The sequence below is a fragment of the Limanda limanda genome, chromosome 5 (genome assembly GCF_963576545.1).
Source record: "Limanda limanda chromosome 5, fLimLim1.1, whole genome shotgun sequence".
NCBI lineage: Eukaryota > Metazoa > Chordata > Actinopteri > Pleuronectiformes > Pleuronectidae > Limanda > Limanda limanda.
The window spans coordinates 5871222-5891979 of NC_083640.1; the positions used below are offsets into that span (position 1 = coordinate 5871222).

General features: G+C 43.6%; 1 protein-coding gene across 1 annotated transcript in view; it reads right to left on the bottom strand.

Annotated features, from left to right (window-relative positions):
- The window catches only part of fbrsl1 (fibrosin-like 1), a 343354-nt gene that overhangs the window by 217468 nt on the left and 105128 nt on the right, over positions 1-20758 (bottom strand). The window lies entirely within an intron of this gene.

Here is a 20758-nt window from a genome sequence, read left to right on the forward strand (position 1 = left end):
TGTGTGTGTATGTGTATGCGTGCATGTGTGTATGTGTGCGTGTGTGTGTGAAGGTGTATGCCTGCGTGTGTGTGTGTGTGTGTGTGTGTGTGTGCGTGCGTGTGTGTGTGTGTGTGTGTATGTGTGTGTATGTGTGTAGGTGTATGCGTGTGTGTGTGTATGTGTGTATGCGTGAGTGTGTGTGTGTGTCTATGTGTGTATGCGTGAGTGTGTGTGTGTGTGTGTGTGCGTGTGCGTGTGTGCGTGTGTGTGTGTGTGTGTGTGTGTAGGTATTCACTGCCCAAGGCTCACAGGCCGGGTTAGCCTCTCTCCAGCTAACATTTTGTCTCCGTGCTGTCAAACCAAAGCAGCACAGTGGGCACAGACAGTGGGAAGCCGAGCCCACCGACTGGAATAACCACGTTACGAACCCGCCGTAAAACGCCACTAATATTTAATGCCTTGCTGTCAGGTCTGAAGGGCACAGGCACACGGGGAAACCTGTGCAGCCGAGTGTGTCTTCCTCTCCAAGGCTCACTGCACCCGACTGCGAGCGGAAGGGAAATCTGAACAAGAGCGTGTGTGTGTGTCTGTCTGTTTGTTTTTGTGTGGGCGTCGGCCTGACAAATAAAAAAAACAACAATTGCGATCTGGCTGCTACACAAACATCACCACCTGAACTTTTTCTGTTTTTTTTTTTTGTCTCGAGCTCACAGTATTAATATTTTCCCTGAGCCACGTCAGCTTCCGGAGCCACACTGCGATGCTTCCTCACCGCGGAACAGCCGGTGGCAAGTCCCTCACTAATCCACGGGGGTGTATCAGGTGATGGGGGTGGATCAGGTGATGGAGGCATCATCGGCGCCCTGATAACATCGCCGTGTCTCTGGCAGGATCAGGCTGAAGAGGCACCGAGTGGGTGAGGTCAGGCTAATGGCAGCCGATATCAGATCATGGCCTGTCACTGTATAAACCCGGGGCTCGTGTAATCCTCTGGAAAGAGACACATTTAGAGCCGAGGACGCTGGTGAAACTGTCAACATGCCAGCCGTTGTGAAGCTAATGAAAATCAATGTCAGAGGTGAGGTGCAGTGTGTGCATGTAGTGTGTCTGTGTGTACATGTGTGTGTGTGTGATTGATTCACTGTGTACGGCTGTACATGCATTCACATCTGTGTGTATCTGCATTTGTGAATATGTGTGGGTCTTTCAATGTACTTCTCACACATGTGTACATATGTGGAATATGAATGTTGTGCTATACTGGTATTGAAAATAACTATAGGGCTGGGCAAGTTAACTCGTTTCAATCGAGTTAACTCAAGTGATGAGTTAACTCGATTAATTATTTGATCTTGCATTCACTCAGGTTTGATTATTCATTGTTTTATTGTGAAAGTCAGGCTTTTATTTTGTGAAAGTCTGTTGCTGACTGCTGCAGAACAGGAAAAAAGAAAATAATTGGCGGATAAACAATCGAGTTAACTCATCACTTGAGTTAACTCGATTAAAACGAGTTAACTTGCCCAGCCCTAAAAATAACTGATATTTAAAAAAAAAAGGAAATATTCAAATCATTTCAATAATGCACATATGATAGTGATGGTGTAAATAATTGATTGCCTCTTAAAGACTTCAATCTACATATTCAATTCAGTTTTGTCTTTAAGAACCAATGAGCACAAAATGAAAGTTTTAATAATACAATAGTCTGGTCTCTGTTATGGTGAAATTCATTCAGATTTACAGACATCGCAGTTAAGTCTCTCCACCTTTATCGCAGTCGTGAATTCTGATGGTCCTCGTGAAGTTCATTGCAGATTGTCGGCCCAAGTCGACAAATAAAAAAATCTTTCGACAGGAGCTGCAGGGATATGGGCTTGTTTTCATTAGTTTGCTGCCAACAAATTGCAGGTGTCCCTACAATGTTCTGTCCGGGGGGGGGGGGGGGGGGTGGAGTAAAGAGAGGGAGCACACCTATTCCATGGAAGTTATTGCACAAGCTTGTATTGGTTACGTGCTTTGTCAGTCATTTACTTCGCAATCGAGCACAATGTTTTAATCATTATTTCTTAAAAAACTGATATTGTGGCAGAATTACTGTAAATCATATGAATATAATTGATTATATGTGTCTTTGAGAGCTGGGGGTGGGACGTCATCAACTACGTCATCAAAGAGCGCTTGGGTTGACTTTGTTTTCCACAAACATGCCTGCCGCTGGAGAGCTGAGATGTGTAGATGCTGCCATTGAGTCTGTAAGTTCTCCGTGTGTCCTTAAATGCTTTTTACAACACCGGCAAAGATAGTTCTTCATCTTCTTCTTCTGCTTCTTCCACCGTGTGCACTATGCGTCGCTCAACATACGTCACGTTGAGCGAAGAGGTATTTTTGTTCCTGGTGCGGTTGAAACACCCCCCATAATCACAGCCCAATGGAGCGGTCTCAGACTCATATTCTGACTAGAATCATGAGTAAGACAACGTCAGGCTAGTAAATCATATGAATATAATTGACTAGGAGGGTGGAGTAAAGAGAGAAAGCACACCTATTCCATGGAAGTTATTGCACAAGCTTTTATTGGTAATGTGCTTCGTCAGTCATTTACTTCGCAATCGAGCACAATATTATAATGATTATTTCTTAAAAAACTGATATTGTGGCAGAATTACTGTAAATCATATGAATATTATTGATTATATGTGTCTTTGAGAGCTGGGGGTGGGACGTCATCAACCAAGTCATCAAAGAGCGCTTGGGTTGACTTTGTTTTCTGGAGAGCGGAGATGTGTTCTCCGTGTGTCCTTAAATGCTTTTTACAACACCGGCAAAAATCGTTCTTCATCTTCTTCTTCTACTTCTTCCACCGCGTGCAGCTGAGTTCTGTTGACAACAACTATGCGTCGCTCAACATACGTCACGTACTACGCCGCCCTGATTGGTTGTAGGTCTATCCAATTGAGCGAAGAGGTATTTTTTTTCCTGGTTCGGTTGATAATCACAGCCCAATGGCTCATATTCTGACTAGAATCATGAGTATGACAACGTCAGGCTAGTAAATCATATAAATATCATTGATTATATGTGTCCATGAGAGCTAGGGGTGGGACGGCTGCCTCTAAGAATAGTATTGACCTCTTGACCCCGAGTGCCTGTCTGAGGTCACTCTCCAGTGTGGTGCGTTACTTTCACGCCGACAACAGTTGAAGCTCAGAGTCCAAACCCAGAACCTTGGGATGCCTTCCACTTATAACCAGCAGTGGGAGCACATTAACATTTCAAGGTATTATTTCAAAACGTGGGTGGAAATTGCTGCTGAATATTTTATGCACGCCAGCACAAGTCAAATTTATCCCTCTGCGGCTGCGGCGGTCGGGGGTCGGCGGTTTGGGATGGATGGGGGGAGGGGGGGGTGAGGGAGCGCTGGCAGAGAGGAGGAGACCTGTGGGAGATGACCTGGGCGTTCGGAACAAGACGCGGTGTGTTACGCTGCCGCTCCACGCCGCCGTGTCAGACGGGACCCCCACTTTGAAGAGCAATTATACCACCACTACCAGCTCATTAATTAAACTGAGAGCCACCAAGGCTAATTCAGCTGTGTGACCCTGGCCCGACGTGTTCACGGCTCGCCGCGCCCGCTCAGATATTATCCAATCAGTATTGCAACAACGCACCGCTAATTGGTGATGTTGTTCTGTCTGCGGCTCGGTGTCACCGCTGCAGACCGGCCTTTTGACTTCAATCACATGTCACAGCTTCCAATTACACCCTGATGTGACCCACTGAGTCCTAATCTGAGGCCCGCTGCTGAAAGAAGGTCTACCAACATCAAAGTTTCATTTTTAAATTGAATAATCTAGAAACATTAACACCAGAACCATAAAATATATACAATATAACATAATCAATCTTTATAAATGGTAAATGGCTTTATATAGCACTTTTCTAGTCTTGATGAAGACGACTCAAAGCGCTTTACAGTACAGTTTCACATTCACCCATTCACACACACATTCATACAGCGCATCTACTTGCAGCACTTTGTTATTCTATGGGGGGCTATTGAGGGTTCAGCATCTTGCCCAAGGACTCTTCGGCATGCAGCTGGTTCAGACTGGGAATCGAACCGCCGACCTTCTGGTTGGAGGACCACCACTCTACCGCTCAGCCGCAGCCGCCCATATTGTATAGCCCATATTCACAAATCACAATTCGTCTCATAGGGCTTTAACACGGTGTGACATCCTCTGTTCTTAACCCTCAGCAAGAGTCAGGAAAAACTACTAAAAACCCTTTTAACAGGTAAAAATTATATATATATATATATATTATATATATAAAATTGTATATATATATCTTAAAGAACAGAAGACAAAAGAAAGAAGGGATTATTGCTCATTGAAAATGTCATTGTAAATTTTGGACAATTGTCCAAATTGAAACATTGGTTGCTTTTTTATTGTTTAGATATATATTCAAATATAAATCCTGTGAAATCAGAGCTATTGTTGTGAATAAATACCATTTTACATTTAAGGAAAGTGAAAATTCCCATAGAGAATTCCCAGGTTTATAATGAGATCAGTGTGAACTCTCATCTTTGAAATGTGTCATGATATTTTAACAGTCAAATGTAACTCCAACAAATTACATTGCATATTGCACATTGACATTGCTCTGCTGATTTGCATTTTTACATTTTACTTTACTTTTGATATCTTTTATCTTTTATATCAATCAATCAATCAAACTTTATTTGTGTAGCCCATATTCACAAATTACAATTCGTCTCATAGGGCTTTAACATGGTGTGACATCCTCTGTCCTAAACCTTCAACAAGAGTAAGGAAAAACTACTAAAAACCTTTTTAACAGGTAAAAATATGTAGAAACCTCAGAGAGACACATGTGAGGATCCGTCTCCCAGGACGGACAGAAGTGCAATAGATGTCAAGTTGTAGGAAAACATCATCAAAATTAAAGTTTTTTTATGCACCTTATCTACCTATTTATCTTGTGTTTCTGTTTTTATTCTTTCTACCTCAATATTTTTTATTTTATTCTATTGTATTGTATTTTATTGTATTCAAATATACCGGCTGCTATGACGACTTAATTTCCCTTCGGGGATGAATAAAGTAATCTATCAATCTATCTATCTATCTATCTATCTATCTATCTATCTATCTATCTATCTATCTATCTATCTATCTATCTATCTATCTATCTATCTATCTATCTATCTAAACATTTTGAAGGATAACTTCAGTACTATATGTCACGCAGTCCTGCTGCATCATAGTCTCTGGTCAGCAACAAGATCAGGATCCAGCATCAAGACCGGATCCACTATAGTCCACAGTCATTGTCCACTGGCTCCAGTTAGGCTCCATCATCAGCCGTAAGATGACACACTTTTATTTTGGCTCTTACAAACACTAAATGTCAACCCTATTAAATGATAACCCCCTGTGCCCCCCCCGCTACATGTCAACCTGTGACATCAGCCTGAACATACAAGTTGCTTCACACCCACACATCAGTGATCCTACTTCCCCTCGGGCCATCGCCTCCGCTCAGGGACCATAGGGTCGGACCCTGACCTTCTGCTCTGGGAGGGGTCAACCACAAGAGCCACACCCCATCTGGAGACCCAGCTCCTCAGGGACGGCCCAGGGGCGTGTCCACCCCCCCAGTCCACCCCCCCCTCTCACCACCTTCGCCTCAGGGTGTACATGCTCTGTTGTGCAAAAGCAATCATTCCTAACGCCCCCCACCACCACCACCACCACCACGCTACACACACACACGCACGCACTCTCTTTGTTTTGCAAATGGCCTCTCCCCCCCCACACATCTTTTTACATACACACACACTCCAACCACGGAGCTCTGGGGACCATCCAGGAAGTAATTGTGGCTTTTGTGCTCGGGCCCTCCTCCAACCCCTCCCGCTCGCCACCCTTCCTCAAAGGAGCCGCGCCCCCTTGTCAGCTGTCATCATATAACTGCCTGCAGACCCACGGGCCTAATGACAGGATCTATAGTACATGAAAACACAATTACAGCCCTTGGTTCAATTGCTACTGTGTGAATGGCCTTTAGGAGAATCAGAGAGGAAGCCCGGCTCATATACGTCTGAACAATATCCTCTAAATCACAAACCCGTTAGAATGCACGCCGCCTCACTCGGACCCGTACAACTTAAACACACCCTGGTTAAAGCGTCTCTTAAATTGGCGTTGGGCTAATTGTCAGACGGGCAGATTTCAGACTGATAGGAACACACGTGACCTTGTGTGGCGGCGCCGCTCTCTGTTTTTAATGAGCTAATATGAAGAAACGGCTCTGGCACATACACACACAACCCACACACACCAGCTCACGGCAGCATTTCATTATCTCTGGCGATGCTGTTTTCACGGCGTTATGATGAAGCCACATTAAGCATCCATTACAAGACGCTGCAGGAAACACACGTTGATGGGACCTGCGAAAGATTCCGGCGCCCGGGCTCGATATTGCAAACCCTCCACATGCTTTACATTAGACAGTCAAAATGGCAGAAGAGGAGAAGGAGAGCCCTCCCCTTCTCTGTTGTTTCAAATGGGAACAGTGACCCCCAATGGACGTTGATACGATGCAGTCTGGCAAAGGGTTAACACAGCAGCAGCATCATCCACCAGCCTCCTCCAAGCAAAGTGATGTGGGGTGCAATGTCTCTGTCATCCAGCAGGGGTCAGTGTTGTATCACAGCAAAAACTAAACACAAGCCAGGAGAGAGCGAGGGGGAGAAAAGCTGTGGCTGCAAAGATCACATCTGTGTCTCTGTGACATCACTAATCCCATTTAATCCGTCTGAGTTAATGTCCAGCTCTGCCAGTCGCCAAGCCCACCCCCCCCCCCCCCCTCAGGCACGCCGTGGCTATGAAAACAAGGGGCAGGGGGGGCCTCCGCAGATCCCATTAATGTTCTGACCCTAATGGGCTCAAGTGGCAAAGATGACACTTACTCCGACGCCGCCAAGTGGACGAGCACTTAATCACAGCCACACACATACACACACATGAGCTCACATGGCTAAAAAATACACAGGGACATGTACACATTATTTACATTTTCACTTTAATATGCACAACACTGCATATACTTCTTATTGCCACACTCCCTCCTCCAACCACTGAACATTTGTACATTTGCACTAACTGTTACTTTCGTTACTACTGTATTATCCCGCCTATAGTGTATCCATATTTATATATATTTATATTTGTATCCTGCTCATAGTGTATTCATCGTTCTTATATCTTACAATTCCTGTTAATACTGTAATATTCCATATATATGTCTTACTGTACAGATCTTATTTATTCACATTTTCACTTTAATATGCACAATACTCTGCACTTTTACTGCCTTTTTTTTGCACTTCTGGTTAGACGCTAAACTGCATTTCGTTGTATAAGTCATCGTTCTGTGCAATGACAATACAGTTGAATCTAATGTAATCAAACACAAGAGATCGCACAGAGGCAGACACACACACAGACAAGAGAAACATGCAAATGAGACAAACACACATACGGGGAAAAAAAACAAAACACATTTTGCAAGCCAAGCAACAATTAAAAGGAATCTAATTAAATAGGTGCTAATTGAGGCGCTAATTATCTAAAACAAATTGATACAACTGTGACAAGAAGAGAATGCGGAACAATACGAGTGGAGTGCAGCCGGTGAGCTCTGCAGGAACACATCAGGCCGACGCCTGGCCCCTCTATTGTCTCAGCCCCTCTCAGACCTGTCAAAACACACAGGCACCCCCCCCCCACCCCCAGACAAAAGAGCTCTCTCACAGCTACAGGAGGCTGAGGACTGCCACCCACTCTCGTTCTCCTCGACAGACACAAGAGAGCCCAGCGTTCTCAAAGCCTCTGGTGTAACACGGCACTGCACGGCAGACGGCTGCCGGGCTCCGGATCCGCTGGTCACCAGGAAACACGAGCCCTGCCGGAGCTGGGACACAGTTCCGTTTCTAGGGTTTCACAAATGCATGATTTTGAAGGCCTGTACCGTCGTTCTGTATTAAACCTATTATTTTTAGCCCTGATTAGGGTTGCAAAGGGGCGGAAAGTTTCCGGTAAATTTCTGGAGAGTTTCTGGAAAGTTTCCATGGGAAGTTCAGCTCAGGAATTTTGGGAATTTTGAAAAAAAACTACCACTACCAGGTAAGTCAATGATATTACTGGGAAAACATATTAGCATGCTGATTGAGGATTGTTCATCTGTTCATCTAGCCTATTTCCATTCATTTATCCATCAATTGTAAAATATGTTTACAGACGATTCCAATTGTTGGCTAACTATTTATATCTCTGGCATTGCATTAGTGTTTTTTTACAAACTTTTTTCTCATCTTATTCTACAGAACAATGCCACGTGCACTATCTCATGTGTGGAGACATTTCACCTCATCCAATGTAGAAGGAAAGGCTGTGTACATTTGCAAATACTGTGCAAAGACCTATGTTAAGAATGACACAACGATGCAGAAGCATATAGTCAAGTGCCCAAAGTTTCCTCAGGGCTCAAATCAGCCTATGACAAAACAAAATGTTTATATTTATGTCTGTATATGACAAGGTAAATACAGTTAGTATAAATTACCCACAACATTTCCAGTTTATTCCTGTTAATTCCTGTTTATTCCCGTTAATTCCCGTATAATCGCGTTAATTCCCGTATATTCCTGTTAATTCCCGTTAATTCCCACGGAAAGTTTACAACTTTGAATATTCCCGGAATTTTGCAACCCTAGCCCTGATACTCAATATTTTTACACAGCACAAGGGTTAACCACCTATACATTTTCTGGGGAGGTTTTAATCATCTGTGAAACAGCAGAGACACTAACGATGCATTAAACTCACTCATAAATAAATTAAGTGACCCTCGACATTTGTCTAATGCTTAAACGAAACACTGGCACAGATTATTTCCTTCAAACTACTAATTCCAGAAATCTCTTTCTCTCAGTCTCTCTGTTTCTCACACTCATAATGTGTATTGTTAAGTGCGGTGTTAAATTGGGTGCGATTTGGACACGGGGTACATTTAATATTAATACAATTTGAATAAACAGGGAAACAGTGGCTTGATGCTGTGCAGGGAGAGAGGGGTGGGTGGGGGGGGGGGGGGGGGGGGGGCTCTGCAGTGTGCCTTCAGTCTGCGTCCTCAGATAAACTCCAGAGACAGCGACACTCTGCTCAGTCTTTGTCCGTCTGACTCTGGGTTTTATATCCGGAGAACAGTTCATCTCATCATGCAATTGTAGGGAAATTTAACCTCTGCTTTTAACCCATCTGGTGCAGGACACACAGAGCAGTGAGCAGCCATGTACGGCGCCCGGGGAGCAGATGTTAGGGGAGTAAGGTGCCTTGCTCAGGGGCGCTAGACAGGGTAGGGAGAATCCTCTTGGATTTTTGGACAGATCAATCCAGGTTCGTCTTTTTGTTGTTTCTCTGTGGAGTCGAACCAGAGACGAACCAGAGACCTTTTCTGCCCATAGTCCAAGTTTCTGCCACTAGTCCACCACGTTATTAAGTGCATTGTTGAATTTAGTGCAATTATAATAAACTTGTTATGAACAGGCAACCAGCTCTCAGTAGCATCGGCAGCTGGGACTCGTGAACATAAACGTTGTTGACCACGACAGCAGCAGGAGAACACGTTCAGGACACCGGCCAACCACAGCTGGTTCTCCGGTTCTTTCCACGGCTCAACCACTGCAGGTCACTGCTACAGCTTCAGAAAGAAAGCTGTAACATGCCACATGCAGAACATACAGCCCACAGGCAACTGCACTAGATTTAGTATATCTGTCTCATTACGCCACTGATTCAACACATTGCATTAATGCTTTTTCATTTGCGACACTTGATGCCTTTTCTGTTGTTTCCAGAGAGGATCAACCTGGTGTACAAGGAGGAAGTGCATCATCAAAGATAAATATACAAGGTAAAAAAAAACATGTCATGTAAATTACCACGCTGCACAACTGACGAGGAAAACATTTTACAGAACCAGACATTAAGAAATACTGGCAAACACACTTAGATCTCGTGTGTTATGATTTGCAATAGGAAAATGTGCTCCTCCAATTTGTAGCCATATCAGCCTCTTTTTGACATCTCAAAATAGCAAATCATTTTCATTTACGTTCACTTAAAGGCCAATATTAGCCGACTCGTGCGAATCCATCTGAAGTGACATGAAAAGCAGCCCGATGTGAGAATCTGGGCCGAACCACCTCCTCTCTAACTCTTTGTTCTGCCTTCCTGTGTCGAGTGTGTGTGTCGCTCTGCTCAGGTTCAAAGTGACACTTGGCTTCCAGTGAGAAGACGGCACCTTCACACACACAACACTTAGTTCTTTCTTGTTTACATCTGTACAAGACCTCTGTGACGGGCCTGTTCGATTTAAAAAAAAAAGCATTTCACAATAAATCCGAGCTGGCACGACTTGCAGCTCAGACAACGATGAGCTCTTTTACAGAAAGCTTTAGCAGGAAGCAGGAACACGACCCCAGACAGTCGAGATTTCCTGCGGCACATATCTCTGAACCGCTCTCTAAACATTACTGTAATATAAACCACAATGATACTGTAAATCATAAAGCACAAGGTGTAATAAAGTGGCTCTCCCTGCTGTCTGCTCTAGTTAAACATCTACCAGGGGCAATATATCTGTTGCTATAGCTACAGATTCTCTGCTAGATGCAAAACTGGGATATGAAGTAGCCTGGGAGGTCCCTCTTTAATAAATTACTGTACATAAAAAAAGGAGCGTAATCACAACTAGCCAGCGAGCATAGCACAGAGAAATAATAACCTGACAAATTTAGTATGACAAAACCCTCAGACTGCACTGAAACACAATCTGCACCTGGAAGTAAGTACAAAAACGTAGCATTGTTGTGAAATAACGCTCTTACCCTGAACAGCAACATCACACAGAATATCCAGGAGGAGTTTCTCTGTGCCGCTGTTACCTTGTCCATTCCCAGCATGCAATAGCCCCAGCTCCAGCAGAGCATGACTCTAGATCCCTGCTAATTTAATGTTCCCAGGCCTAATTGTCCCCAGAGTGGTCGCTCTGAAGTAGCCCTGCAGTATCTCAATGGCTGTGGCTTGTTAAAAGTGATGGGGATGTGTGCATGTGTGTGTCCGTGTGTGTGTGTGTGTGTGTGTGTCCTTGTCTGTGTGTGTCCGTGTGTGTGTGGACCTACAATAGAGCATCCCGGCCAGGAACCTTACATGGCCTGACATTAATCACTGTGCACTGTCCCATGCAATATTCACCTGGCTAAGCACAGCGGGTGCAGAGGTTGTCTGGGTTCGGCCGCTCTCTGTCATTCTCAACCCTTTATTTCCAGTTCTATTTCAGTCTCTCTCTGTGTCTTTCAACTGATCGCTCTCGCTATCCCTTGCTCTCTCTATCTCTCTCTTGCTCTCTTTCTCCTTGTCTACAGGGCCGGGAGGGAGAAGGAGGGGCGATGGATCTTGAAGAGAAATCCTGAGAGAGCTGAACATTCCTGGAGGTTGCACTTTAACATAATGGCAAAGTCATTTCAATGGTGTTTCTGCTACATTCTTCTGGTTTGTTGAGATATAGCTCCTATATGGGTCACATCTATCACAGCCAAATTAACAATCCTGCCTTCAGAAAATATTTGGCGTATCATTCTATCCATCTCTGGAGCATGGATTCATTTTTGACAGATCAGTCATAACAACAATATCTGCTAGCTCTGAGTTTAGCTATACAACCATCTGGGACCAGTTCAGACTGGGATCCAGTTCAACTCCAAACCTCTTCCTGACAGCACTCACAAAATCTGTGCCCCCCCCCCCCCCAGGGGCTGTTCCCTCATCCCTTTCACTGCCTTCCCCTGGCATCCTGGGCAAAGTCAACAGTGTCTAGCCCCAGTGGAAACCCAACAGGGACGAGTTTGGCTCCTCACACTAAATCCACTGTGGTCAGACCGTCTGCTGAGCAAAAATAGATGGCATTTAGGAAACTTGAAAACACACACAGGAGAAAGGTACAAGCTCCCAGACACACGTTCATACAGGAAAATCATCTCATCTCCGGGGAAGAAGGATTAAAAGTCTACTGACATTTTTGCCAATAAAGTAATTCACTTTGATTCACTCTATTATACCATTCAATCAGTGAATACTTACTAAAACAATGTTTTTTAAACTTTTTAAATTTGTAGTTCTATACGATCAATGCAAAATATGATTAATTTGTTCTTGACCTGCTGGTTTTAACTTTAGTTTGAATTCACACTGGTTTAACCTTGTCTCTTAACGGTGGCCCTATGATACTCTGCCCGATGTCAGCTCTTGAGATTCTTACGGGATGAGGAGGATTGATGAAGGATGAATGGATGGATGCTGTAACCACTTTAGGAAAACAACAATGTTGGGAATATGATCTGGATAAGGTTACTGGATCAAATCCCTGGTACAACTGGGAAGTTTATTTTGTAAGGAAAGTCATACTAGTTTATCTGCCACTGCGGTTGAGGTTCCCTGAAGGCAGCACTACAGTGGTGTGTAATTACATGCAGGACAGAGGTTTCATAATCTATAACAATATTTTTTTTTTAAGTTACAAAGTACAAAGCAATTAACAAGTTCAGCATTTTATAATGTTCTTTGAAATTATTTAGTGCCTAAAATACTGAAAACAAGGGTTTCAATTCAGCAAAGCCCATTGTGATGTCAATAAGAAACTATGCACATAAGACAGGCAATCATATTTTCTAAAATATCTGGAATTGTTTGTCAGGGAAATTATGATTTTTAGAGTCTCTCATAAGATTGTGTATATTCTTTTATTTTACCTAAATATGAATAATCTGATATCGTTTTGATTGAAAGTCTCTTGTCATTTATCTTTGTCTCACACAGGGATTTGTGTGTTTGTGTGTGTGTGTGTTCCTCTGCTTACTTTGATGTGGTAAAGACAATGATCTGCCATGTGATCGTGCATCTTGTGCATGTTCATTTCAAGCAGCTATCTAATTGATCTGTCAAGGTCTATTACAAGTTACCCCCCCTACACACACACACATAAGCACACACTCTTGCATATCCCATGCCTGCAGACACCTCTGCAGCGTAGCTCATTATCCACTCATCTAATAATGCTCTTTGTTAAATTGCAGCGTTCACCTGAGTGAAAGGAGAACAGGCCTCTTCTATCACGTTGCCTCTTACAAGCTTAATCCAACCACATAATTACATCGAGGTTTTCATATTTTAGTGCTGATCTCATTACAGGTGCAGCAGCAGATTGTGTTTCAGTTCCAAGATCAACCACAACATTAAAAGCAGATCCTAGCAAATTGAGCAAAGGGTGTAAGCCTCAGGAGAATAAGTGGAGTAAATATTTATTTGAGGTGGAGGGTAGAAAAAAAAAAAGGCTGATTTCAGTTACCGTAAATGGAAAATATATATATCTTCACTATACTGATAGGGATGTTGTTCTGATGTATCTATCAACATATGACATTTCCTGTTCTAGAGGTTTTGTGTCAAAAGAAGAATAAACGTTATTTTTTTCTACTATGAAATAAAGTCAACAGCGGTACATCGCACCTCAGTGACTTGACCAGGTGGGGATGATTCACCTTTATCTCCAGCTGAAATTGGCTGGAAGCAAGGTTAGCCAGGAGAGATATTGTCTGCCGGGGCGTCTCCTGAGCCGAGCCGCTATACCGCCCAGGGTCGCTGGTCCCCAGATAACAACCAGCCGGCTGTTATCAGTCATCCTGATCGCCTGGCCGTTACCACCGCCCCACTGCCGATGGGCATCGCGGCTCTGAGGCTGCCCCTGAACTATGCTCCAGTGCACTGTTAATGCCCCACCTAATCTGATCTGTCTCCGGCTGGCTTACTGCTTATAAACACACCTAGATATGAAGCCAGGGCTGTAATCCCACAGCAGCTCCAGTCCGACAGGCGCATGCAAGACACTGGCTCCATGTCCGCAGGCCAGTATGATAGTGAGGGCTTTGCCTGAGGGGGGGTTAGAATAATAGAGTGGAGTGTCCAGAGGTGTTTACATATACGACATTGTTAGTGGGGTGTGTGCTGCACAGGGCAAAGCAGCGCACTAATGGACAGACAAGGCAAGGTGATGTGACGTGCGTGTGTGGCTTTCAGTGTCGCTGGAGCAAGTCAGCATTATGTGTTATTCATGATTCCCAGTTGTAGCAAGCTGAAGGTCAAAGCCATGTTGCTGTGTATCCTGCAAGCTTTTTTTTTTTTTTTTCCTGGTATCCTCCAGCAGAGAATCCAGCCATCCATCCATCTATCCGTCCATTAGCTTCACCACTACACCATTAGCTATGGAGGTAGGGGGATGGGGCTGGAGCCGAACGCCAGCTGACATCTGGACACACCCAGCACAGCCACTCACGCTAACATCCAATTACTTTACATGGCCGAGTACTGTAACATTTATGTTTTTAGAATGTAGGAGGAAGCACGAGGAGCAGTAAACACAGGTGAATGTGCAAACTCCAGAGAGAAAGACCCAGAGGTTCCACAGAGGTTCCACAGAGGTTCCACAGAGGTTCCACAGAGGTTCCACAGAGGTTCCACCTTGCTGTGAGGAGACGGCACAAACCACTACCCAGCCAGGGGTCTCATTTATAAAAGAGTGCGTAGGTTTCATACTAAAAGTGTACGTACGTACAAAAACCGGAAATGGCGTACGCAAAAGATTATTCCGATTTATAAAACCGTGCGCACGCTCACATGAATGCAATGTTCGCTTTAAAAATCACAGTCCACCTGGAAACATTTGTACGTGGATCTGCCTCCAAATCCGCCCTCCACACGCCCACTTTTCACCATAAATGGTCAATGCAAAGCACGGCGTGAATATTAAATTACGCTGCTGACCAATGGGTTTCCACCGTGAGTCCTGACGGAGTCACGGCACCACGCGATGTGAAGAGGAAGTGAAACTTTCTTGCCCGTTTTGTGCATACGCAACGGTTATAAATGAGACCCCTGGTGTGGTCTCTTTTGGTTATTCACCTTAACAAATGTTATAGGAAGCAATAACCTAAAATGTAAATGACAAACGTGTGATATTACACCTGATTTACTTGTTTTGATGATGTTTTGCTCTAAGTGTGTTTGTGTGTCTTCTGTTTCCAAGATGGCTGAGGAAAACGACTATGTGTGTTTTAGCTGATGCTGACCTTCAAATAGCTGATTAGTTAAGCAGGATGTGTCTGATAACTGACCCATTTGTATGAAATTCAATGCTGAGTTTTTTTTTTTACTTGAAACTAAGATCAAATTCAACTGTGACCAAATGTTACCTCATACTGGCAACTAATAATTATTTTCATTATTGATTAATCTGCCAATTATGTTCTAATTTGATTAGTAGAAACCTAAAATACTGATAAGCTCCAATCTGTGATAAATAAAGTTGCTGATTACAGATATACACATTCACTAATTACTGCGAGCCCTGTGAGCCAGGAGAGTTAGTGTGTGTTACTCCATTGGGTCAGATCAGGGTCAATGTGTGTCCATACATCAGAGGTTACAGAGTCAACAGAGATGAACCCTGAATGCTCAAACATCTGATGTTTATTAAAAGTGATCCCAGGGTCACAGCTTCTCTCTGCCGTTTCCTTTCTGAACCGTGGAATACCAGTAATTAGCAAAAACACGTTGTTTGATAATCAGCAATTTGTATAGCTTGGTAAACAGTGAAACCAGGTTATGCTGCAACCCTGGTCCTCCTCCTTCAAAAACATGTCCAACAACATATGTGTTACTCTCTCGCTCTCTCTCTCTCTCTCTCACACACACGATCCTACATCAGTCTGGAGATCTTCTTATCGAAGAATTAAGTGTCAAACTCTGCCTTGACACAGCAGCTCCTGTCCTGTGGTGAGCTTCATTGCACCCCCGGGTGCTTTTAGCAGGGATCATAGCCTGTGGATCAAAGCGGGTGACAAGAGGTGGAGACGGCTACTGACTGGAGGGACAGCAAGGTAGAGACAAATATGGAGAGGGAAAACTGAGATGGATTCCCACTACAAGATACAAGAGATACAAGATACTTTATTTATCCCACACACAAGAACAGTGGGGGTGGGAGAGGGGGCAGCCTGAAGGAAAAAGTTTCAAAGTTTCAATGTGCACTGGTGCTGAAAGTACACATCAGCGTGTTCTATCAATAGTATCTTCCATAATGTGTAAATTGTTGTTTATTACACTCCATCTACACCAGTTCCTGTAAGAGTTTTCAAAGCCTTAAATAACCCTCTCACCTCCACTTCACATCAGATTAGAGAGGAAATCACTGTTTTATATAAACACCCGCTTTAAAGCCCAGGTGGCTGCTCTGTGTCGTCCACAGTTGAAAACAGTCTTTATGTGCCCACGGATCTACATCAGGACTTCAATTGAAAGCAGTGCATCAACACTACAATGCGCAAAGTAACTTGCTCAGCAAACAGAGCTGTGAACATTAAACAAATGCATACGCTGCAACAGAGTGTGTTGCTGCTGCGGCCAAGGCCATTTTCTATGGTCGATAATATCCACTCCTCAATGAAGCCCAGTCCATCTGCAGACGGACATGTTTATATGCATAAGATTACATCGTTCAGATACACTTAGGATGCATGAAATTATAACATTGATCTTTCTTAAGCTCTTTAACTCGGAGCACTTGCGTTTAAATAGTCACTTCAGACTTACACAGATAAAATGAAGCTTAGGAGTTTGACTTTTACAGCTGCAGTGATGACCACACGCTGCCCTGCCATCAGAGTAACAGTTCTTTGGAAGGTACACACTTTTAAAAACAGCAGCGAGTGAGCCAACACTCAATCTTTAGACACCGGACGCACTAAGAGTGAATCTATGAACACCTCCCTCCCATACAGCACAATAACCTGAGGACATGCGTCTGTATTTGTGAGGATAAACAGGAAGAAAATCAATCGTATTGATCATCTGCTCCCACAAAGGATTTGCATGAGGCAGGTTAGTAAACAGGCTCTGCAAGACCTTCAGCAGACGCTGGTTTGGTCGTGCAGTAACAAATTCCTGTTATCATGTTATAAGAGCTGGTGGTCGTGGGATAAAACAATAACTCAAGAGGATCCATTCAGCTTGTAAAACATGCTTATTCAAAAAGTGCGGTTCCACTGCTTCATAATTCATTGTGTTATCTATAATTTATTAGTTATGCAACACGATCATCTCATTAGCCTCATTAATCAGCACTGTGATTATGACTGGAACTGGATGGTGTTGTTTCACAGCGTAATTGTTGGTTCTCACAACAAAAATAATAATGAAGCCGGGAATTGAGAGTTGTAGTTAAATATTAAAGGCATATTTTAGCTCTTGTCTTCAGAGGACTAAAGCCAAGGGCAGGTTGAAAGATACTTTGCACCTTGAAACCAAGACGAAGATTAAAGCGAGCAACTGATAAAGGAAGGAAAGAAGAGATGTTAAGTGAGAGCAACAGGGAAGAACCGGGACTGAGGAAGTAAGCAGCGGTTTATCGATCAGACAGTTGGGAAGGGAGATGTCTCCGGTTATCTACGCATCACAAGACTGAGGTGTTTTTGTTTTTTTTAGGGGACTTGGAACAATGCATGGGGTCAATGTGCCTGGACCAAAGTAAAATGTTCCTCTGGGGAGCTGAGGAATCCTTCATTCACTCAGACGCTCTGCCTGAGACAATATAGCTGCTGTCACATAAAAACCACAGAGCTGCACTTTCGTAGAATTTACAGAACAGAGCTTTTTCTGTGTTGTGTTGTGTTGACCTCATGACTGCTGCCACATGTGGAGAACTGCTGCTGGGCTGTCACCGTGACCTCTTCTGTGCACTTCGAGTAGTATTTGGCTTTCCATTCCTCTCGTGTAATCTGAATGCAAGAGCATTTTTGGCCCCATTATTTCAAGCTGCACTAAAGGCTCATTAAAACATTGTTTCTCAATATGCAGTAATCTTACTTGGAAACCAAAGAAACAATACAGCATATGTAAGAACTGAGATAAAGCGTATCGGATTCTTTACTTTCATATTATGTGTTCCAGGGACAATATCTTGGGAGAAAAATAAGGAAAAACACATTGTGGGTTTTGGGCCGATTTCAAAATCTCTCTTCTATTTTAATCTCATAGGGAGCATGAGCAGTAAATCTTCAGAGGAGGTTAATGTCGAATATGAGACTCAGCTCAGCAGAGGTTCTATGGTTTTCATGACAGCAGCGGTTTGCTGATATAATGAACTTATTATCTGGAATGTAATGTAGATCTGCTTGAATTAATTGCAGCCTGCTGCCCTTACAATGTGAATGAGAGCATCAGCTAAATACATAATTACCTACTGTCTCTTAGCAAACTAAATATCACAGCCAAACTCATTTTCAGCCATGTTAACTTCCTGAGGAAATCTTATCTAAGGGAGATATTTCTGTCTGTGGAAGAGACCTCCGGGCTACACAGCCTCATTATTTAGTTTGGCTTCCTGGTTACATTTCCCCCTCTTATCCTCAACAGCACTATGGTGGATCTTGGCCTCAGACAGGAGCATAAAAACATCCTCCCATTTAAACAAACTGTTAACACATAGATGGGCTATCTCGCTGGGACAGACTCGGGGTCTGTGGGCTCAGCAGTGTGCTTGAAGCTGGGGATATTGGCAGAGCTGTATCTGCAAAAACAAACAGAGAGCCACTTCTGCAGTCAGGAGAGGAAAGAGGAAAACAAGGGTAGGGTGGCAGTCTGAACCCAACTGAAAGCTGCGTGACAACAATCCCTTCATGAAACATAAGTCATAAATGGTAGAAGGTCTGTACTTATATAGTGCTTTTTCTTTGCCATTCATCCATTCACACATTCATACAGTGCTTGTATGTGCAGCCCACAGCTGTGAAGGGCAGCTTGGGGTTCAGTGTCGTGCACTGAGACGCCTCTAACCGTGGAACAGGGGAGCCGGGGGTCCAACCACTTACCCTCTGAATAGTGGACGACCCTCCCCCACTTCTGCCCAAATATGTCACACTTCAGTAATGCCCTAATGTTGTTTAACTGACTCTTGCCCAAGTGTTTCTCTCTTTTAGCAAGTCCTTAAACTCCCCTAGTGCACCTCTGCTTTTATTCATTAGGAGGTTTGTTTATCTTTGTTTGGGAGTTAATTTCCCTTTTGGTGGACAACTCAACACACCTGACAGCGACACACACACCTGAGAGACCAAGGAGTGCAACAGCAGCTGATGGCGTCTGGCAACCCGACAGACCTCGAGTCAAGACACCACTCTGGTGATGGTCAGAGAGCACAGATTCTATTTCTTCGCATTACTAAAGCTGGCTGAGCTTGGAGCCTGGCCTGGCTGAAGTGTCGTGGTTCACTGGCCTGCTGGTGGAAGACCTCTCCCTTCTCAGATAGTCTGCCTCCACATAGGTAAGTGAGGCATACGTTTCAAGTAAATCACAAACACAGCAGGGACTGAATTACATGTTAGTTGAAGGAGCGAGCAATGAAAGTAGGCCTGGCATTTAATAATAGCAAGCCAGTTCTGTTTGTCTCATAACAACCTACTATACAACCTGGGTATTAACCACTCTGCTGCTATTGTTACAGGCTCCTGCTGTGTGTCCTCACCACTGTATTAGCTGCAGTGTCACAGCTGTGCTCGGGGTTTTGCTGAACTCTATTCAAACTTTGCTTCCCTTTAAAAATAGAACAAAGTGCTGTCACCACCAAGCAAATACATTTGTAAATAGACAAGTGCAAGAAATCCACTGGGCCTCAGCAAGTGACTGCAGGATCACATCTGGCTGTTTCTTCAAATCAATGATGTTCATATTTTTGTTTTGTTGATGTGTTCAGGTACTCACAGCATCTATGAATATGAGGTTTCATTTCAAGGACGACTAATCAAATAAGTACATTAACACCGATGCATTTTGAATACAGAATTACTAAAGATCCAGATATAATGACGCAAAAGGTAACTGCTGCTGTTGCTAATCTTGAAAATGCTGGCAAGAGCAGAATGCACTCTCATACATCCCGCCCCCCCATTTAGCCCTCTGGTCAATGCTACGCCTTACCACTTGGCCCTACCTCTTCATATTATGCATGGCCATGAAGGGGTAGTGTTGTCCCATTCTCTATGTAATGTTTGGGTAGTGGCCCTTTTGCCCTTCAAACGTAGTGCATTCAGGACCCCCCCCAAAAACAACAGAGTGGACACACATTCCTGAATGCTTTACTAACGTAGTGGGTAAAATGCTCATAAATGCAAGTATGAAATCTTGTACAATAACCATGGGAAAATGTTTAAATCCAGCGGAATATCTTACATTGATCGAGTAAACAATGAAAATGCCATTGAATCGCTGTGACAAGCCTTTCAGGAAAATCACTATTCACACAAAACAAGCAAGTATACAGTCTGAGAGAGAGTGACAAGTAACATCTGTTGCTCCCATGTCCAGTAAATAAAGTTTCAAAAAATCTTCCCTGCTCATGTTATATCAGTGCGTGGGGCAGAAGTGTCTATGGATAATGACTGACGTTGCATTGAAATAACTAATCATCCCAACTGACTGTGTTAATATGTCCCATCTGTCCTGCAGTTGTCAGATGTGTCACTTTCATAATGTTGGTTTATAACGGTTGTTATTGTCACTGTAACAACGGT